The 23,147-nt window shown below is 43.7% G+C and overlaps 1 long non-coding RNA gene across 1 annotated transcript; it reads left to right on the top strand.

Annotated features, from left to right (window-relative positions):
* The first annotated feature begins 3,107 nt into the window (after positions 1–3,107).
* LOC307223931 lies at positions 3,108–22,853 on the top strand. The gene is made up of 4 exons (XR_013842312.1): positions 3,108–3,233; positions 13,435–13,522; positions 20,101–20,185; positions 22,811–22,853. It is a non-coding gene; the product is annotated as an uncharacterized lncRNA (long non-coding RNA).
* Positions 22,854–23,147: the final 294 nt, after the last annotated feature.

The raw sequence follows: 23,147 nt of genomic DNA, 5'->3' as shown, positions 1-23,147 counted from the left end.
AGGATGGAAAGTTTGAATGCAATGAAATATTACTAGCGTATATAAAATTAATGTGGCATCCCTTTCTTTTAAAATGCCTGTTAAAAAGTTAGTGTGAATGCCGCTTAATGATTTATGCAGCAGTTCAGAGGTTTGGTTCAACACTTTTAGAAAAAAAAGTAGAATTGATTTGAGAGACAAAGAAAGATATCTTGTTCATATACTATTTTAAAATGGCATTGTGCTATATTATACCACAGAGTGCAGAATTTCCAAGCATTTTTGTAAAATCAGATGGTCTAGATTCTTTTTGTATCCCTCTATCTAGACTGTGCAAATCCACCGTAATAATCCTATTGTGCCTTATAGTCTAGGGATGGATGAATTCCAATATATCTCAGTGTTTCGCCAGTCTTGAATTCAGTTCTCCATGTTTCTGCAGAAATTTGCAAATAAAATATAATAAAATAATCCTTGTGAACATATGTCAGCATTTTAGTGTGAGTTTCTCATCAATATATAATTGTATGCCCTTTTGATGAAAATACACATTTTTGCAAGTTATTTCCCCAATGCCATGCATTTTTGTATGCTAATTTAATTTATATTTGCATTTTTCTTCGCACGTTCACCTAATAACTGCATTTTTGTACATATTGTTTGCTTGGAGGAAACTGCATCCCAAAATTTGTGAATCCCAGTGCAGTTTTCAAAAGATAACTATGTTTCAGTTTGCGTATTGGTTCAAGAAGTGTGAATTAGGTGATTTTGCATTAAAATATGCAGGGTGGGGAGGAATCAAATTTCTCAGAATCTCTGCATATCTCCACATTTTGCAGCACCACTCTCCAGCCAAAAAAGTGCATAAAAATGCTTTTACCGTGGTAAAAGATGCACAAAAATGCATACATTATTCAAAATAACAAAATGCATTACAATGGAAGAAATCGTTCTGCAAGATATATATTAAGAGAAGTTCACACTAAAATGCTGATGGATTTGCATATTTTTTAAAAATTGAAGACTGATGTGGCAAAATGGAGAACTTAATACTAGAAAAATGAAAAACTCATCCCTATCATGGAGGAAGAGCTGTAATACAAACATGTTATTCTGGTCATTTTCCCTTTTTCCCTTTTTGCATTAGCCTATAGTTAACATCAGCTGACCCAAACTAATAAAATATTTGCAAAATTATTTGGCGGTATAAGCAAATGAAGATCACAGATGAAATGATGACAAACTGGATTTACTGAATAAACTGGAAGGGAATTTGTATGGAATTTTTATTTTATTTTTAAAGTTAGAGGTCTAAAATGCTGAACTCAACTGGATTCCAGCAACGATGGGCTTTAAAAATGGTTTGACTGTGAGTTGCTACAGCAGACTGCAATCCTCAGGAGTTCTTGCTTCCACACTGCCACAACTTTCTGATGTGCAAATGGTTCATTCATAATCACCTTATTTGCCTGAAGTGACTCCGGCTGCTAATCAGAATGTAGTTGTTGGAAATGAAATATTTGGTTTAACTCCTTCCTCCTTAGTGCAAAGCAAAACAAAGGGCCACTCTAGACTCCTGTTCCCCAGGTGGCTGGGAGTGGGGTATATTCCAAAAGATGTCATTGATGCAATGGTAATGGATCCACTTTATTAGTCATCTGCTCATGCTTCCTCAATGTTATTGCATGATTGCCATCTGTAGGTGCAGTTTTCCAGTAGAGTGTAACAAAGGAAGACACATGCACACCCCCGGAGCATTTCTGATATAGAAATCTACAGGATTTTAGCAGGAAGCTATGGGACGCGGGTGGCGCTGTGGTCTAAACCACAGAGCCTAGGACTTGCCGATCAGAAGGTCGGCAGTTCGAATCCCCGCGATGGGGTGAGCTCCCGTTGCTTGGTCCCTGCTCCTGCCAACCGAGCAGTTCAAAAGCACATCAAAGTACAAGTAGATAAATAGGTACCGCTCCAGCGGGAAGGTAAACGGCGTTTCCGTGCGCTGCTCTGGTTCGCCAGAAGCGGCTTAGTCATGCTGGCCACATGACCTGGAAGCTGTACGCCGGCTCCCTCGGCCAATAAAGTGAGATGAGTGCCGCAACCCCAGAGTCGGTCACAACTAATGGTCAGGGGTCCCTTTACCCTTTACCTTTATGGGATATGCACCAATGGGAAACTAAGCAGTATATCCCCCCTAAAAACTTTTGCAGGCACAAACTGTATTGAAAGCTTATAACCACTCTAAGAACATCATGATCATCAATGCCCAATAAAAAGTAAGTCTGGAGGGACCCAAATATTAATTGTGTATATTCACTCCCTGTTGTCTAGGCTTCTCCCCTTGCTCTTCTGCATTTTTGAAATGATTCAGTTATTAGTTCTTCTGTGTTACTGAAATTAAGATGGTAAGCTCATCAGGGCAGGCACCTCTTGCTGTTAAATGTGCACAGATGACATGACAGCAGTGAATGATCATGAAACACTCAAAGCCAAACCACACCCTAACATTATTTACACTTTTTGAAACAGCATACTTAAATCAGTCACTTTTATCTGAAAAAAGAGCAGCTGTGTAGCCCTGACTTGGAAGGAACAATGTGCTAATTGTTCCACAGTTGCTATGCCCCCCCGTGCCCCCCGGTGTTACTCACAGGAAACAGCACTTTGGGGTGCAAAGAGCACCCAGGAGGGGGCAATTTTTGGCAGGAAACTGGCATGGAGCTCCTATACCAGATTGGAAGCACATCCTAGATTGGGGCCCTAGGTTGTTTCCCATTTAAAATAAAAGCAGACCATGGTTTAAAGCATGGTTTAAGCATGATTTAAAAAGGAGCTAAGTGTACTTTGGCCTTCATTCCATTGTTTACAAGACTCCCTGGAACCATGAAATGTTGCCTGTAAAAAAAATAATGGCTCAGTGAATGGTTGTTATGGTTATTTCTACCTTACCTGACTGAAATAGAAAGGAAACACTATTATAGGTGCGGCAAGAGATAAGTTACCAAATGGTTACACGCATTGTGCGTGGTACAAAGACGACTATCTCAGCTATCACTCTCTGAGCTCTGTTTGAACACCTCTGCAAACCAGCCCAGGGAAAGAGATTGGCGCGCACGCCACCGGCAACACAGTTACTACCATCAGAATTGTCATTGTTGTCGTCATAGCTGCCATGCTTTCATTGGTTGCTAGTCTGAAGGTGCTGAATGGCTGTGTAAGGAAGGTCTCAGACAGAGGGGAAGGAGCATTCTGGAAAGGTAACTGGAAAGGGCTGAATTCTCCGTTCAAATTGTAGAAATATCCCTGCTTAGTTGTACACACTAAGGATGTACACACACAACGCAGAGCTCTATCCTTCTCCGATGGAGAAACTGGCAAAATGGGGAGGTAATGAGGACATTTCCATCATTAGGGCTGCCAATTCAGAACCAGTAAGATTATCTATCTGAGCGATTGCTAACTCACCTTTCATGGCACACTGCCCTCGCCAAGGCAATTTGCAGTTTTAAAGCTCAGATAAATAAAATAATTACCAAACATACCATTAAACTGAAAATCATTAAATTAAAATCAGCAGCAGCTAACAATTCTTGACACAGACCATTAACCAAATGCAGACTGGAACAGAAATGTCTTTGGGGGCTCTCTAATGCAGACCCATGACTTTGAAATGCTCTTTCTGGCAATGTCTATAACTGCGTCAATCTGCTGTGCTCTAGCAAGAGCTGGGCTGTGGCCCAGTGGCAGAACAACTGCTTTGCATGCAGAAGGTCTAATGTTCAATGCCTGACATTCCTGAGCTTTTCTAATAATCAGAATGTCTTGGGTTATATGTGTACCAAATGTCATCAACATGTTTTATCTAGTCAATGTGGACACACCACAATCTGTGGGGGGTGGGAGTTAGTCTTCATGCTCCTAGCCATGAAGCCAAATTGGTTTATGTGTGTAGCAGATTTCAGCTTTTTATCTCGTGAGAAAAAGCCCCAGCCATTCTAAGAGCCCAATGAATGAGCAAGCCTATCAGGCCTTTCTCTTTATATAAATATTTAAATGCTTTATTTGGAGAGAAAGAAATGTTTTGTGGGAAATGAGATCTTACTATGTCATGGGGACAAATTTCAGTGGATGGATGCTGAAATAATGAAAAGAATAATTTGCTGGATATGCAGATTTGTTGATTTTTATTTATTTGTTTTCATTGTGCAAAAGCAAAGCAACATGGTAAACCACACGCTATAATTGTGGCCTGTGATGAATCCACATTCAAACTAAATAAATAATAAAAATTCATTTCAGTAGCACCTTAGAGACCAACTAAGTTTGTTCTTGTTATGAGCTTTTGTGTGCATGCGCACTTTTTCAGCTACACTGAAACAGAAGTCACCAGACCCTTATATATAGTGAGAGGGTGGGGAGGGGTATTACTCAGAAGGGGCGTGGGAACTGGTGATTGGCTGATAGGTGTGGTAAACCTGTTGACAACTGTTAACGACTGCAGTTGGTCTTACAGGAAAAAGCAAGGGGTGAGATAGCTAAAAATAGCTTTATCCTGTACTGTATAATGAGATAAGAATCCAGTGTCTCTATTCAGACCAGGTCTCTCCATGGTTTTAAGTTTGGTAATAAGTTGCAATTCAGCAACTTCTCTTTCCAGTCTATTTCTGAAATTCTTTTGTAATAAGACAGCTACTTTGAGATCTTGTATAGAATGTCCTGGGAGATTGAAGTGTTCTCCTACTGGTTTCTCTGTCTTGTGATTCCTGATAGCAGATTTATGTCAGCATATGAACAAAGGTGGATTTTTAAAGATACAACTGCAAATGTATTATATGATTTACACACACACACACACACACAATTCTCTTATACACCAGTACTTGCTTATGCAATATGTCTTGGTGTTTTCTATAGTTCCCAGTGCATGGTGGTAAGCAGATCATCCACTGTCTTGCAGAGTTTGTGACAGATAAGGTGCCCTTCAGATCACCCTCTTAAGGGAGAAATCTTCCTTTTCAAAGAAAACAGTTGACCAATTATTTATGCATCCTTTGTATTCTCCCTTCATAAGACCTCCAGGTTGTTTCCTTCTGACTGCAGCCAGTGAAAGTCTCCCATCCACCACAGTCTTCATTCATTTCAACTAGGTGATTGCTTAGAAGCAGAACAGCTGCAGCTATTAACCCAAACAGAGGCAGACTGTCCTTTTGTCATAAAGGGGGGGGGATAACCAGTGCTGGAAATACCCGATAAATGCTCCTCCAGAAATCTGTATAACCTTGATGATGCTTCAGGATGTGGCATATGGCCTCCAATAAGGATAGTGTTATATGTTGTGGAATCCTGAGCATATAAGCAGCTTCTAATTTTTCTGCAGATTTTTAGTTCTCTGCGTAAATCATGAAAACATTTAAAAAGTTTGGATGAGCCTTCTAACAGCATGCAGCAGAAAGAGATCAAGCCAGTGGCAGAAAGATTATGCTACAGGCTGCATAGCTCACGATTCTCCTGATATCTTATAGTTGGCAAAATGCTAGCTTTGGAGTGAAAGTGTGTATATGAGAGAGGAGAGAGAGACAGACAGAGAGAGAGAGAGATTTGCAGCCAGTTTCAATATTTCTAGATATATTCAAGATTAAATTGCATAATGTGGAATATTTTTAGGGTATTTACTGTGATGACGTTTTATGTTTCATAATAATAAATAGAGGCATTGGGACTCCTGAGACATAATCAGGTGTGGTCTGAAACCCAGGGTGGGTACAGCCTTCTACCTTTCCTAAATGGGGGCTCAGACTGGTAAAAGTTTTCTGGATGTACTATGATTGCATGCTTGCACCTGATCTTCACAGCAGGGTCAATAACGGGCACCAATACAGTGGTACCTCGGGTTAAGAACTTAATTCGTTCTGGAGGTCTGTTCTTAATCTGAAACTGTTCTTAACCTGAAGCACCACTTTAGCTAATGGGGCCTCCTGCTGCCACCACGCAGCCGGAGCACAATTTCTGTTCTCATCCTGAAGCAAAGTTCTTAACCCGAGGTACTATTTCTGGGTTAGCAGAGTCTGTAACCTGAAGTGTATGTAACCTGAGGTACCACTGTATTAAGAGACATGATGGCTGTGTTTCTTCTTTGGCTTATTAAGCATGGTTTGTTTAGGCAAAGGAAACCATATTCCCTCATTGGCTGCAGCACTAAACCAGGGATCGCACTTGGTGGATCCTGCTCCTACTAGGAGAGGAAAGGAGCAGAAGCAATCTCCACATTCACGGTAAACCATTAACTGTGGTTTATCAGCTCTGCAAACTGGATGGGCTCTCTGAATCTGGAAGTTCTGTGTAATCATGATGGCTTTTATATACAGATCAGTGATAAAGCTAAGCACTATCAGGTATGGTTTCAAACTGAATGGAAGGCTGTGTGTTGAGATTCCTACATTTCTGGGTCTCTTCCAACTCTACAATTGAATTGTATTGTATGAAGACATACATTCTTTTTCTCCTGTATTGAATCTCCTACCAATAGGGTGGCACTGAGTTCCAGAATTAGGAGAGACTGAGAAAAATCTTGCATCTACTTTCTCTACTTGCATGATTTTATAACTCTCTATGAGGAGTTGCCTTTCCCCCCCTAAACTAAGTAGCCTGAAATGGTCACCCTTTTCCCACAAGGAAGCCCTGTTCTTACCCTTTCATCTTTTGTCTCTCCACCTGGGAGTTTGATGTGGACTTGAAGATGCTTGCGTCTCAATTTTTGTGTGTGCTGTCCACATGATGCCCTCCTCACACAGCCCTCCTCACACAATTGGCAGCCAGCACTTCCCCCCATTCAATTTGGATTTTCCTGATCCAGGAAGCATGTGATTGAAGGATTCAGCTGAGCTAGCTCAGTCAGTAGAGCATGAGAGTCATGAGTTCAAGCCCCATGTCAGGCAAACGATTCCTGCATTTCAGAGTGTTAGATTAGATGACCCCCGTGATCCCTTCCAACTCTACAATTGTACGATTTTATGATTCTGTGATAAGCAAATCCAGTAAAAATTTACATGCTTACCTGTTGGTGTCCTTAAATCGGTGAGAGTTTTTATGCAGGTGGTGATATTTTTCTGAGTGTCATGTGTCACCATGCCTGCTACTTTGATTTTGTTTCTATCAGCACACAGGAAAGGATGTAGTGCTCATGATAATATTTTTAAAAAACACAACTGTTTTTATTTTTATTTTTGCTGAACTGCCCTAGTGCAACGCAGCTTCATTTCAAGTTTGTCGTTGCAGGTATAGGCAATAAGAAAGGAAAAGGGATAAAACAAGGCCTTCTCTGTCTCTCTCTCTCTCTCTCTCTCTCTCACCAGCCTTTGTGGTGAGTGATGCCCTTGCTTGGCCACATTTATTGTACCCTGAAGCCTTTTCCTTCAGCTGAGGATGGGTGGTACCCAAATTCCTTGCCTGCCTGGATGTTCTTTGACCTTGCACGTCATTCTTCAGTGGGCTGCTGCTGGGGCTGGCCATCTCTGCCTCTCACTTTCTCACTCACACACATTTAATCTGCTCTTTTGCTCAACCCTGGCAGGTTGAAAACTTGTATTCCAATAATAATAATAATAATAATAATGTTTAAAGAGAAAAATGCTGTTTTGCCTTTGTTAAAACATTGGCTTTGGTGGCAGTTTGCTGCTGCATGTTTCCACATTATTATTCTTTTAAGGTGTGTGTGCACACAGAGATACACAAATACCTGTGTGCATGTCTAGGGCAGACTTCAGATGTCTGGAACTTGTGGAGTGTGGAAAAGGGACAACAACACATAGTGTGAATACATCGCATTAAGCACTGCCCAGTAGTGTGGCTCTGTTTAAATCACTTGTGAGGAAGATGGCACACAAACAGACATTATAATGGCCTAGCGTGGGCACAACCTTCATTCTGCTGGCATTTCATAGTGCAAGAGCAGCAAGAGAAATAAATGAGACTGTACAGGAGGGCTTCTCTCTATCTTCAAGATGGCAAATAAATGAAGGAGGTATAACCAAAGGGACATTAACAACAACAACAACAACAAAAATCTCCTGATTTACATAATATATTTAAATTGGAAAATTGCAAAATGGCTCCGAGTATGAAATAAGCATTTTGCTTCCATTCGTAACTTCTTCTTCTTCTTCCAATGACATTAATTTAAAAAGTTTCCTCTTCTCATCCACAAATATCCTTTATTGCTAATTCCTTTTTAAAACATTTGTGCGCCTAATTTTTCTATATTTGCTGGAAAACAGGTGCTAAACAGTAACAAAGACTCATGTGCGTAATTTGCTCCAAAATAGCATTTAAAAAACAAATGCCTTAATTTCTAACACCAACATAAACTAAGTTTCCATTGGATGCACAATGGAACAATCACTAAAGTGATAAATAGTGAGTTTTCTTTCTCTGAATAAAGAAATGTTTACTCAGGCTAAATGGCAGGAAAATGTCAAGATGTATCATTTATTTTACACAAACAATAAAAATTTAGGTGACAGACTCTATCCTCAATTAGTTGAGATAATAACAGCAATGCTTTCCTCATAAATAACTATGTAATGGCTATGATACGTGGCATTCAGTCATTAAAAACATCTACATTCTCGGAACAACATGGTCCTCAGTTCTTTCAAAATCTCTTCTTTATTGTGACTTTTGCATTTTGATTGAGATGAGACAGATGCTAGCAAAAAAACCAAACCCTTTTCCTTCAGGCAGGGGGAAGATTTCTACTCTTTCTACTCAATTGCACAGCAAATTATTAGCAGTATCCACCCACTGGCAAACAGTTTCTCAACGTTTTCCTACCAACTAAACTAAACAAATAAGTAGCTGATATTTTGCTCACTTCCACAACCTTAAATGAGGACTGTTATTTCATGAACATAGGACGTAGCTCTGGGACCAATAATGTTAATCCCCAGTTCAGAGGTGGGGAACCTGGGACCTTCCAGAAGTTGTACTCCAAGTCCCAGAAGCCCCAACCAGCAAAGCAATGGCAAGGGATGATGGGAATTGCAGTGCAGCAACAGCTGGCAGAACCCAGATTCCCCACCTCTGCTCTAGATCTATGTAGATGGTGAAGAACAGAGACATCAAATGCAAACCTAATGTTGCAGTATGTTGATGTTATAATATATTTATTTTAGTGTATGCCGTTTTGAAATTTTTAATTTTAAGATATATAAACAAGAGTGTAAATAAGTAAATAAATGTGTGTGCAGTCAGACAAAGGTAGAAGTGGTCAGGAGCAGCTGACTGAGAAGTCAGTCTAGAGTCAGAAGCTTCATAGTACCAAGTGACTGGTTGACACTCAACTATTGACCCACTGAATCACTTGACTTCCGCTGAGCTACAATATTGCCCTTTAATCATCTTCAGTGGTGGTACTGAAGTACAGCTGAAAACAGGACAGCAGCTCTTCTAGTAAGCAACCAAGAGCACTGACAAGTATGCTCCTTATCATCTAAGCCTGGGATGGGGAACACGTGGCCTTCAAGATGTTGGACTCTCAATAGCCTTGGCCAACTTGGCCAATACTCAGGGATTATGGGAGTGGTAGTCCAACAATATCTGGAGGGCTACAAGTTCCCCACCCATGATCTTAGGCAGGTTGTGAAGCTGACAAAAACAAGGGCTGCTTGTTTATTTCCTTCATGCCAGTTTAGTGCCGCTAAACACAGTTGTGGTCTTGAGGCACATCATTCTCCATTGTTAGAGCCTGCCCTACCATTAGGTAGAGGAAGTTGGATGTCATGAGAAAGGGCAGCAAATTGTTGGGAGGGCAGGGAGGGAAAGAGGGATTGGTGGAAATCTTTTGTCTGCATATTCAGGCATCATTGGCTGAAACTGATCCTGCAAAATGGGACATGGTGGTGCCCATGTTTCCTGTGTGCTTGGATACATGTGTTGGTGTCCCCTTCAGACTTGATGTGTTTGATGCAGCAAGCAGCGAGTTACCTGCAGTGCTACGCAAGTGGGATTTGGCCCGTAGCTTGGTCCTGAGTAACATTTCAGACAAGAAGCAGGCAAGGAAAGCTGACACTAAGTGAAACGTTGATGTTCAAGACAGAGTTGACCCAAGTGGCAAGGAATGTGTGGCACACAGATCTCTGAAAGACAAGCACAACAAGGATGCTCTCTGGGATAAAAGCATCCCTCTTCACAGGTATGCCAGAGGCCCTCAGATTCTCTTGGCTGGTTGACACTCAACTCTCCCCTAAGTCAACCTTCACCTTAATCGATTAGGCAGCTGGTTTACAAGGTTCAACTAATGGAAAGGGAACAATTATATATATATGCACATGCGTACAGAACAGGGATCCAAGCACCAGATTACCCAGGCTTTGACCGTTGCCGGAGAAACCTTGCAAGGCACCTGCCCTATGTTCCTGGATGGTTGTTAGAACAAACAGCGTAGTTAATAAGTGTTGATGGCTGCAAACTGAGACCACCAAAAAGTTGGTTTGAAAACTGCTGCCTTAGGGCGCCTCTCAGCGGTGCAGTAATGGATGCCGTAAAAACAGTATTGTCATTAATAAGCATTTGCAGGGAACGGGAGGGCAGTGTCACAGCAGGCTAAAACACTTATTGTTAGTTGTCGGGTGACAAGTTGTTCATTTTCATTTGGAAGCCACTGGCTTGCGTCTGCATGTGACAGTTAGTAATTTGGATATGTGGAGGAAGAAAGGGATATTTGATTTGGAAACAGCAACAAAAATGTGAGATTTATTTCCATATCATGCCTATGGGCTGGGCTGGTTCTGTTATCTCCATTAAGCAAATTTCAGTTAATGCAGTTTGCCTATATCTCCTCTGCCCAGATTTTCAGCTCCATCCTTCAGTGAGGGTGCACTGGGTCCGTAAGGTTTGCTCACCTCCCCAAATCTGGTGCCTCGTTGTATTTGGAATTGATGCCAGAAAGAGCATGGAATGTCCAAGGTCCAAATCTGGTTCTCCTTGAGTTCAGAGTATGAGCTCATCTTTATGATGGAACCCTCCTATGGACTCCCTGATGAGAAAGGATCATCTAGCCACCTTACTAGATGCTTTGAAGGAGTAAAAAAATGTTTCCTTATGTGTCTGCCTGATCTTAACACTGTGAGGTTTTTTGCTTGTTTGTATTTAGAAATTCATTTTGAATGGTTTTAATATTCCAAATATTTAAATATTTTGCTGTTCAGTCAGTCTGAGAGCTACTTTTGGTCTAGCTGGTAGCATATGATTTTTAGACTAAATAAATGGCTAAATAAAACTTCCCAGTTCTAATGGCATTTTAGCTCCATTTATTTAAATGGAGCTGAGTTCTAAGTTAGTGCGCTTGCATTTGCAACTTTAACCTATGCTCTTCACAAGCATGATATTCATAGCATGCCATTAAATGGATACTCTTTAAATGGATACTCTCCCCCCTCCCCATTCTCATATTCCTTGAATATGGCTATGAGCAGTGGAAATTAATGCTCATTAGGACATGGGTGGCACTGTGGTCTAAACCACATAGCCTAGGGCTTGCCGATCAGAAGGTCAGTGGTTCGAATCCCCACAATGGGGTGAGCACCCATTGTTCGGTCCCAGCTCCTGCCAACCTAGCAGTTTGAAAACACATCAAAGTGCAAGTAGATAAATAAGTACTGTTCCAGCAGGAAGGTAAATGGTGTTTCTGTGTGCTGCTCTGGTTTTGCCAGAAGCGGCTTAGTCATGCTGGCCACATGACCCAGATGCTGTCTGCAGACAAAAACGCTGGCTCCCTTGGCCAGTAAAACGAGATGAGCGCTGCAACCCCAGAGTCGTCCATGACTGGACTTAACTGTCAGGGGTCCCTTTACCTTTTTAGGACCAGTAGGGCGGGAGGCAGGGAGGCAAACAGCAGGTGGCACCAGACTGCCAGAGCAAATAACTAGCAGAGCTGGAGGCAATGAGAGGCAGAGCCAACTAGCTCCGCTTATGCCCCCATATCCCTCCCTGTCAAGCTGCAAGGAAGGAGGTAGGCAGCTGGGAGATGAGTGAAGGCAGAGTGAGCTGGTGGGGCTGCAGTGCCTTACTTGCCTCCCCTGGCTCTGAGTGCACGAGAAAGATTTAAAAAAGAGGCATTTACTGAACCAGAAAGCAGACTATGTGTTTAAAAAATAATAATATTAAAATGTTGTGATCTCCTGAGAAAAGATTATACCTTGGGAAGCAAAGTTGGCGTCCTCTTATCTGGAGCAGTCTCTGGTGGAAGCTCATTATTGCACTGTTGAGAATCTGAGCAGAAGAAACGTACAAGGACTACTGAGAACAGTGCAATGCAGTTATTATTAATTTTCTGCTAAGTAACAGCTCATGGGCTGTTAATGAAAAGGGGCTTGCCATATGGACGGCATTAAATGATGCACCTGGAGGACATGGGAGGTTCCATTGCACCCAGTGCTGGGTAGCTTTTAATTGGACTTCTGCACTTAGTTTCTCTTTCCATATGAAAACTCTGAACGGTCTAGATCAGGGATGGGAAAGCTGTGGCCCTCCAGCTCTTGTTGGACTACAAGTTTCACTATCCACTGTTAGCCATGCTGGCTGGGTCTGATGGAAGCTAGAGTCCTACAACACCTGGAGGACACTCGGTTGCCTATCCCTGCCCTAAAAGCATGGAATGGGCAGGGGAGCATCATCTTTGGATCTCAAAGCTTGAGGGCTGCAGTGGTAAAGGCATTGCTTAAGGCAGGGGCAGCCAACATGGTGCCATCCAGATGTTTTGGACCACAGTTCTCATCAGCCCAATTCAGCAATAGCCAATGCAGAGAGGTGACCAAGATGCCTGGAGGGCACCATATTGACAACCCTTAGTTGAGGAAAGCTGCACCCAGCTATGTATAATTCTTTAAAGCAGGGAGGACAACCTCTTGGTCTTGCAGTTCTTACTGGACTCTAGCTCTCCAACAGTTTGACTTCACCTCCAGAGGCTTTTATTGCCTCCCGAGACAGATGGATGCCAACCACCAACCCTCTCTCATAACCTCTGACTGTTGGCCATGCAGAGAATATGGGGCAAAGCTGAAGGAATTGGAAATAGTACAGAAAAAAGGAGTGATGGTGGAAATCCAGTGTGGTGTAGTGGTTAGTGTGTCAGACTGTAACCTGGAAAACCAAGGTTCAAATCCCCACTTGGTCATGAAGCTTACTGAGTGACCTTGAGCCAGTCACTGCCTCTCAGCCTAGCCTTCCTCATTGTGGTTTCTTTTTTTTTTGGGGGGGGGGTGTTAAGTGAGGGAGGGGGTTAGAACCACACACCCCACCTTGAGCTCAATGGAGGAAATTTGGGATATAAAGGCACTAATTAATTCTAAACTGATTAGTGAAACCTTATTTGATTAACTATATAAGCCAGAGATCGATTAAATAGTACAAGATTTCTGAAAGGGGGAAATGGTTTTTGATGATGCCCATTTCTTACACTAGACATCCTCTTTGATGAAGGATTCCATCCTGTGTGTGAGGGAAGGAGGAGATGTTTCTTCTAGGTTGGTGCTTGCGGTCTCCAGCTTCTGTAAGTACTTTCAGAACCAGCGTGGTGGTGTGATTACAGTGTTGGAGTAGGATTCGAGAGACCCAGGTTCAAGTTTACTGAGTGCCCTTGGGTTGGTCACTATCTCTCAGCCTAACCCACCTCACAGGATTCTTATAAGGATCTGAAAAATGAGGTGTGTGGGGAACAATATACACTCAGCTCAGTGGAGAAACTTTGGGATATACAAATGTAATAAAATAAGTAAAAGTAAATATAAGTAAATAAGTAAAAATAAAAGCTCAGAGAATATTTTGCATGATTAGTTGGGGGACATTTTCTGCCAGTTCAAATGGTTTTTAATCAATTATCTTGCTTATTAATCTGTGAAATGCTGCAACCCTAATTATAAATCCCTGAATCTCTGGTCGCCTCCTATGTGCATTTCCAGAGAAGTCAAAAGAGCAACAGCAGTTTATCTCAGTCTGGCCCCTTTTGAATGTTAATTTTAACAAAGAAGCTGCAGTAAACGAAAGTGGCAATAAAAACAGCAGCATTCAAAGTTCGTAAAGTATGTAAATACAGCCAGTTCTCTCTCATGCTGTTCTTTGGCAATATGCAATGCTCCCAAGAGTTTGATATTATTATTATTTCTACAAAAGGAAATCTTATACAAGGCTGGATACCCAATTTTAAAACTTTTAAATGACTTTTAAATGATAACACTTAGACCACCTCATAAGTACTTCTTCTTTTTTTTAAGTGTGTATTTCCAGGCAGATTTGTAAGCATTTTAGAACTGGGATGGATTGGACTTTAATAGGTCCATCCGTCCATACCCACAAGTATGAACCTTGGTTAATAACCTATGCACCATTCGAGCAGTGACCAAGTGTCTATAATAGCTCTCTTTGATGGCTCATAACTGCGAAATTCCCTTCCTCTGAAGAATCTCCTAAATCTGATTCCTCCCCCCCCCTCCAGAAGTGATGCAAGTATTCATTATTATTATTATTTGAGTTAGTGAGGGTTAAACAGATGTGAGGAATTTACATTTGTTAGGCTTTAATTTGATTGATTTTGATTGTTAGTTTTACAGTATTCATTGAATTAATTATCTGTTCATTTGCTTTTCTGTATCCTGGTCTAGGAAGTATGGGCAGGCTAAAAATCCAAACTGAAATAAATGCATTCACAAACTAAATAGGTCAGGAGGCATCATCAGAGTCAGACACTCTGAAGTCCACCAAGTTCAATAAGTTTTTAAGGATGCTTGGATTTTTTGCTGGATTGTAGCCAGTGGCCACTGATCTGAAAGTATAATCTGAAAATTGACAAAACCTCAGAGTTGTGTACATTTCCAGATTTTATGTAAGTTACATTTGACTGATATTTAAAAAACAAACAGAGCAGAGCTCTTCTAATATTCTTTGAAATTCTGGATGTTAACACATTATGGCTTGCATCCAAAGTTACTCCTCCATCCATGTTGAAAGGGGTTGATTTCCATCAGGATCTTCTGCCATGGTCCATCCACCTCCAGGGAGGTATGCAGAGGGGGGAAAGCAGAGGGAAAGCATTGTTCTTGTTCTATTTATCTAAGGAAAGTTAGGATCCAAGTTCATGGGCTGGAGATTAATGTTTTATTAAACAAATATGTGCTTTGTTTTGATTTTACCTCTTGAAAGTCTGTTTCAAGGTGTTTTCCTCTGAAAAATCTGAGAACAGAATCCACACACACACACACACACACACACACACACACACAAATCTACCTGCTGGGACATGGGTGGTGCTGTGGTCTAAACCACTGAGCCTCTTGGGGTTGCCGATCAGAAGGTTGGAAGTTCAAATTTCCATGATGGGGTGAGCTCCCGTTGCTCTGCCCCAGCTCCTACCAACCTAGTTCGAAAGCATGCCAGTGCAAGTAGATAAATAGGTACCACTGTGCTGAGAAGGTAAACAGCATTTCTGTGCGCTCTGGTTTCCATCAAGGTATCCTGTTGCACCAGAAGCGATTTAGTCATGCTGACCATATGACCCTGAAAGTGGTCTGTGGGAAAACGCCGGCTCCCTCAGCCTGAAAGTGAGATGAGCGCTGCAACCCAACAGTTGCCTTTGACTGGACTTAACTGTCCAGGGGTCCTTTACCTTTATCTTTTTTTACCTGCTGGTGTTTCCAAGAGAAGTCCATGAACTTCTGGGTGGGGCACTTGCATTTAAAACCTCAAGAAATGCAGATAGTGTGTTTGCTGAAAAAGTCCTTTCGGCTAGCCATCAGTGCAATTGACCACAAAAGAAACATGGGAGACACCTACATAAACAATATGATTTCAAGTCAATGCACATTTAAGCCAATCCATGTAGTGAACATTTCATTTCCACACTGTTCTGCTATCTGTTTTCTTACACAGAATCCCTAGCCTGGAGCCCTGGCACCAGCTGTCAAGGAAAACTCCCTCCGAGTCCGCCTCTAAGCACACATGCCAAAATAAGTTCCACAGGAAATGAATAGGATTTATTCTCACGAAATGTGTTTATGATAAAGATGAAAGAGCAGTGTCCTGCAAACGTCATCCAGTGATTTATTTTTAGCAAAGGTTCAGATATCAGGCTAAGAAAACCTTCCACGTGGGTGTTCTGTTGCCCCACTTTTCCTCCAAGCAGCTAGGGCTGGTTCCCCCCTATCTTTTATCTTCACAACAACCCTGTGGGGTGGGTTAGGCTGAAAAATAATGAATGGACAAATATCACTCAGCTCTAATTAGCTCTTAGCCACTGCCCTGACTGTCCTATATAGCTGGTGAACTGTTAGTACTTCTAGTCTGACCTCATTAGGCTGTTCAAAGAACCATGAGAGCAACAGACACTTGTACACAAGCTACTTTTGCTTTCAGAGAAAAAGTGTCCTGGTTCGCACATGGCATTACACCATAGTTTATTAAACCATGTCTTAGTGTTTGAACCCAGCCCAGTAGCTTAACTATGTTTTATTAACTGTTGTTAGAGGTAACTTCTTAACCAATGTTTGCAGCTGGTTTATAAAACCATAGTTAACATTTAACCTCAGCTTACTGTTATGAGAAAATCCAGGAAGGGCAGCAAAAAATTCAAATCACTCTCAAAGTTCAGCTGCTGTGTGGGGTAAGAAGTCAATAAGTGATTGTCTGCCAGATGCTTCAGCTTTAACTATGGTTTATTGACTATGCTTCATGTTAACTATGGTTAACACTAACCATGGTTAGCAAATGTGCGAATCAGGTTAATGCCCTAGATTAATTTGAGCCTAAGAAACATTTTCCCCAAACTAGCTAGGAGCCATTTGTGTACAGAAGTGGGCTTCTGTATCACAAATTTACCTGGATAGATAGTGAATTGCATGTGCAAACTTTGGCTCTGCTTAAATGTTGACAAATTTCCATTACGAATAAAATAAAGATGCAAATTGCTGAAGAAATTAGAGAACTGACTTTAAGATTGAAAAATGAGAAACTTAGAGAAACTTAAGAGAACTGAAATGGTCACCAGTAGCTGTAGCTGCATTGCTGGGTCAAGTCCATAAAGGAGGGCACAGGGTGAGGGGACTGGGAATAAATCTCTTCCTTACTCTTGAGCAGCCATACTTTACAATGGTCAATGCTCAGCTGGGCTACCAGAAGCCAAATAGAATAGTTTTGGTGGCCAGGTGGAACAGCCAGTTGGTTGCCACTTGATCATCTCAGGATTTCTGGATTAAACACTAGAAGTTATAAGAACAGGCTCTATACAAGTAGCTGATATATTACATTGCATTTGCAGCAGTGAAGCCTTGCTAAGAGCATGGTATTTTCTGGGAAGAGACAGTGAGATAAAGGTGGACTCTAAGAGAGAAAGAGAAGCAGTGGATATAGCACAGTACATTTTATGTGATATTGTGAGGATGGTTTTAGGAAGAAGGAGCAAGAGTGCTGCCAGGTTGGGGAAATTGGAGGAGGAAGGGTGTAGTGTAGGAGGCAGGGGGAAAATAGGGAGAATCCTACTGGAATTCCAGGAGAATGTGAGATCTGGGATAAAAGGAAGGAATATCAGTTTTAGGAAGGAAGGAGAAAAAGTGGGGTTGAGAATTAGAAGGGGATAATGGAATCCTAGGGAGGAGTGAGAGCAAGAATGAGGTTGGAGTTAGGATCTTGTGAAAAATGAGATGTCAGGAGAAGGAGAAAGAAGTAGGGTGCGGTTTATGATATTTGAAGAATTAACAGTAGGAGGGAGCAGGGAAAAACGGGTTTGTGAGTTGGGACCTTGGAGGGAAGTGAGATCTGAAGGAGGAAATAATGGGATTGCAGTGGGTGAGAGAAGTGGCAAGGGGCAAAGTGGAGGAATTATTTCACAATTTCTTGATTTATATGGGGTTGGGTTCATAGGTTTCTACAGGCTTCTAGTAATTTTATTAGGTATCAGTGGGTATCCATTAAGCTTTTAAATGGAATATAATGAATTTGATTCATCAGTCCATATAATTCCAAAGTTGCCTATATTTTTAATTACCTCCTCCCTTATCAAATATCTTGGAAATGAAATATTTGGGTAGCATTGGGCATGCATGAGCTTAAATTTATTTAACTGTACATGCATGTCCTCATTTTCCTATAAGCTAAAACTAGTGCAAGATATTCATCTTATATTTCATCTTACAGCCATCCTGTCCTCCCTCCCTCCCTCCTCTTAAACAAAAAACCTTTTGGTACCACATAAGCATCAGTAAAGTGCCACAATGAAGCATTTAAGACCTTTACACGGAAACAACACGCTCATTCGACACCACGAACGTGGCTACATGTTAGCCTATTCATTGGTACAAAGTGTCACCTCTATCCTTGTCTCCAAAAGAAAAAGCCAAAGAGAAACTTTGTGGCTGCACACACTTTTGAATGCTTTAAAATGAGAGCAACCCTCTCATTACGCGGGACGATTTCACCTCCGAAGGGGAAGCTCAGCAGCTGCTAGAAACCCTTCGAAGGAGACTATTATTACTGTATTATTATTATTATTTTTATTATTATTAATCATCGTCATCATCGACGGCGATGATTATTGCTGCTCCTGGCACCGAGACAGCGCCGGGAATGCAGGATTATTTCCGTGAGATTAAGTCTGAAGTCTGAGGGAGGCTCTTTTTTGCGTTGGCGGAAGGCGCTGGGAGGAATAAAGCCGCCTGGGTCTTTAACTTCTAGGATTCAGGGTTGTTAAGAGCTCTTTCCGCGCGAGTGGGAGACCTCCCAGTGCAGCGCCTCCCCTCTCTCGAACAGCCTCTCCAGAGCCAACGGCTTCTCCTCGCCGGCGGCCGCCTGCAAATGGTTAAGAGGGCGCCTGGGCGAGGGGCTGAGCCTGGGGGAGCGAGGCGAGGGGTGCTGGTGTGGAGAGCACCCTTCTCCAACGAGCAAGGACCTTCCCACTTCAGGCTGCGGCTGGGGGAGGAACTCTCTCGCCTTCGCCTTCCCTGCCGTCGACTGGAGCACACCCTCCAACGCCACCCCTCTCTCTCGCACACACACACACACCAGCCACCCCCCGCGCGCTCTCCCTTCTCCCTCCCTCTCTCCATCTCCCCCCCGCTCCTCCCTCTCTCTCCCCCCCCCGGCCTCCCTTGCGCTCTCGGCACGCACGCACGCACAGAGGCAAGTTAATGGGGAATAAAGAGGCTGGAGTCCGCGGCAAGTGCCTGCTCCTTACAAATGAGCCTCCAGGCAGCTTTTCCCACCCACCTACCCACCCACCCCCCTCCCTTGCTGCTCCACAGCCGCCGCCGCCGCCGCCGCCCGCCCCTCCGTCGAGGAAGGAGGGGCGGCCAAACGTGGCCTCTCGCTGCGTTGAGCGCGCAGGAGGAGGAGGAGGAGGAGGAGGCGTGGGGGAGGGGATTGGAGAGGGAAAGCGGAGCAGTGGCCCGTGCGCGCCTCTTGTTCCCGGTGTAATTTGCAGCCAATCATCAGTAGGTGTCCACATCCCTGCATCCTCCTCACCTCCCTGGCGCGGCTCAGCCTCTCCCTCTCCCTCCCCCCCCCCCCAACGTCTCTCTTCTCTTCTCTTCCCTCCCCTCCCCCAGCAACCACACACACGCAGGCACACACACACACAAACAGAGAGGGGGAGAGCGAGGGGGAGAAAGAGAGAGAGACTCCCCCGGCTGCGTCCCTCCCTCCCTCGCACACAGCGACTGGAGAGACGGACGGAGCGCAACGCGCAGGAAGAGGAGACCACCGAGCAGCACAGCCAAGCGCTCTCACACATTCACGCGCGCACGCACATACACACACACACAGCGCACACACACAAGCGCGCGCGCACACACACATTCAGTGCCTGCTCTTTCCTCTCTCTCCCCCTCCCTTCCCCCCTCCTCCTTTCTCTGCAACAAGGAGAGAGAGAGGAGGAAAAAAAAAAAAGAAAGCCACTTACAGGTATTTGCTTAGTGGATCGGCGTCTTTATTCCTTTCCCACCGACCCCCCTCCCTCATCACCGCCCTTTTACAGTTTGTTTACAAGTATCAAAGTTGTAATTGAGGAGCTGCCAAAGACACATCGGGATATTCTTCCTTTTTTTTCTTTTTTCTTCTTTTTTTCCACCCCCTTCTTCTTTGTGTTAGGGAGTGATGAGCAACTAATTAAAGACAGACAGGCGGGTTAAGCGTCTGCAAAATCCAAGTGTCCCCCCCAAAAATACAGAGACTGGTAAGTGATTGTTTTTGGATCTCTCTCCTTCCTCCCCCCCCTTTTCTTTCTCTTTTCTTTCTTTTTTCTCCCTTCCCCCTTCCTGTTATCTCTCCTCTCCTCTCCTCTCCCCCCCCCTTCTTGTGGTCCGCTGGGGTTGTTAAAGTAGATGAATGCTAGGCTTGGGCAATAAAAGGCGCTGCTGTATTAATTTATTAATTAATCTGCACCAGCCCCTCCTCCTGAATGTTAAATATGACCTTTGATCTCTCTGTCTCTAGCAGGAGCAGATATGCAATATTGAACATGTACAGTCACATTGGCTTAAGCAGCGAGTAGATCGCAGTCTCTTTAGCTGTTTTTAATTATCCGGGTTTTTTTAAATTAAAAAATAAAATAAAAAAATCGCACGATAGTTTTAATTTTAAAAAGAAAAATCAATAGCTGCGTCTTAGACACCTCTTTCGCGCTCCAGAGATGCATCGATTAAACAATAATGACCTGGTTAGTGGGCACCATAATTTTCTCGTTTCTGGTAGCAGTAAACCTTGAAAGGGGATTTGGTGGTGGCGGTAAGAGAGAAGAGGCTGAAATTGTAGCAGGGGTTTCCTGGAGGGGGGGGGAAACATTTAAAATGCAACGAAAATGGGGCATAGACGTGCGTTCTGTTGAGAGCCTATGTGATATTATTATTACTCAAACATTATCACTATCTTTTCCAATGTGAGTGCATTGCCTATGCAGAACCAGGAAAACTACTTGTATTAAGTAGTTGCTGTTAATGGAAATGAAGTTATACTTTCTTTTCCTTTTTAAAAAGTAGCCTTATTTCATCCACTGAATTTTTTTGTGATTAGGTTGTTTTCGTGCGTGTTTTCAGAATAGGGAGAAGACCTCCTTGTTGCAACCAAATCCTTACAAGGAGCAGTGGTTTCAGTTTTTCCCCCTGATGTAAAAATGCAGAGGTGGCTCTAGTGTGATTAGGGTCTTTCCCTGATTAAAAGATGCATGTTGGTCCCTATGTGGCAGACAAGGCTGATGTGACTTTTCTTTCTTTCTAGATTTGCTCTCATAATCTGGATTAGTTTACCTAAAACCCTGCTTTTCAGTCTATCCCAGCAGTTAAATGACGAAGTCCCCCCCCCAAGCTAGTAGGATGGGCTAGAAATGGTTCATTAGTCTAATTATGACTGTAATTAGTATAATTGATAACTATTTTTCAACTGTAGGAATCAGGCATAAAACTGTACTGGGGTCCTTTCTTGGTGTCTCTGGGGGACCTTATATTCTGTTTACAAGTGAGAAAAACAGGGGAATGTTGCAAGTAAAAACATTGTTTGGTGAGAGGTGGAACCACATTCTGGATGACAAAGATATATATTGTGTCCAGTTGGGTTTTTGGTTTGTTTTACTTCCTTAAGGTTGGAAGAGTGTACTTCTCCCCGTGTTACAAACTAATACGCCCTCTCTGATATTGGATGGCCTATGTGAAATAAAAACAAAACCCCACAACCCATATGGGAGTAGGTAACCCACAACAAGGGGTATACCTTGCAATCTTTTTTAAATAAGACTGATAAAGTGTATTTGGGAGGTGGTGCGTGCCTCCTTGATATCTATCTAGATTTTTTTTTACATAGCGTCCCTGGCTTGAAGGTTGTATAGCATGTTAAGTGACTGCGTGGATATTCAGTCCCCTTGCAGCTGCAGGATCTCATACCCAAACCTGTGAAATTGCCTTGCATGTGTGTGTATAAATATATACCCCCCACCTCAACTCAGTCCCTTTATTATTTACTTAATTTGGGGGGGCTGGGCAAGGACCTTGGCTCCCCCTCTACCAAAGAGACCTGATCTAGGGACCCTGCAACACAGCCAGCTGTGATTCAAACTGATGACACCCCCCTCCCCCAGATTCAGAAAACAGTTCCTGCTAATCCTCTAAAGAACCAACTAGGTTAAAACAAAACAAAATCTCGATATTCCGACGGAGGAAGGTCGACTCTTGGCGGCATTGTGCTTCCTCCTACTTTTTAACGCCTGAACAGACTTTCTTCTTCTCCTCCTCGCGCTCCCTTTGCTCACCCCCCCCCCGCCCCCCGCCTGGTTTTCTCCTCCCGAGCCCGCTGCTCTCCAGCCCGGTCTTGCCCTGGCAACCCGGCTCGTTCACACATTTCCTAAAGCTCCGATGCCCTCTGGTGAGAGGATTGGGAGCCCTTTCCCACCCCTCATTTGCATGTGTTTAGCACTCCGGTTGCCCCTTCTCCCCTGGCATTTGTCAGCCCGCCCTCCCCTCCCTCCCTCTCCCCAGCTATTAAGGCATTTACCGCGGGGTGGGATTGGAGGGGGCGGCGGCGGAGGAGGAGGGGGGTGGAGGAGGAGGAGGAGGTGAAGGGAAGGTGGCCGGAGAGCGAGGAGGCACCGTCGGCTGCTGGGCTGGGATCAGGTCTTTATTGATTGTTATGCAAACGAGCTGGGGTGACTGACGGGCCCCGTCTCTCCCCGCAGCGTGTGTTGTGTGGTGTCTTTTGAACACAACAAAACAAAAAACCCTCGCACGCACAGACAGTCCTCTCTCTCGCGCGCGGATCCTCTTTCCCTCCTTCTGCGTAGACTTTCCCCCCGAAATGACTTTCTTTCTTTCAGTTGCGACGGTTCCCGGGGAGGACGACGACGACGACGACGATGCAAAGGAAGAGGCTGCCTGAGAAGAGTTCGCCGTGTGCCGAGATGCCCCCCCAAGAGGATTAGAGGGCAGCGCTTCCCCCCCTTCCCTCCCCCTGACCCCCCGGGCTACCCAGCACCCGGCCCGGCCCCCCCGACGGCTCCCGTGGCCCTCCTCCCCGCCCTGCCCTTCCCTCCCCTGGCCCTCCCCGGCCCCCCCTTCCTCTCCTCGCCCCCTCCCCCCTCCTCCTCCTCCTCCTCGTCCTCCTCCTTCCCGCCCACCCTGTTGCCCCAGGCCCACCCGCACCCCCACCCTCAC

The sequence above is a fragment of the Podarcis cretensis genome (assembly GCF_951804945.1).
Source record: "Podarcis cretensis genome assembly, chromosome: 9".
NCBI lineage: Eukaryota > Metazoa > Chordata > Lepidosauria > Squamata > Lacertidae > Podarcis > Podarcis cretensis.
This window is presented reverse-complemented; position numbering and strand designations above follow the sequence as displayed.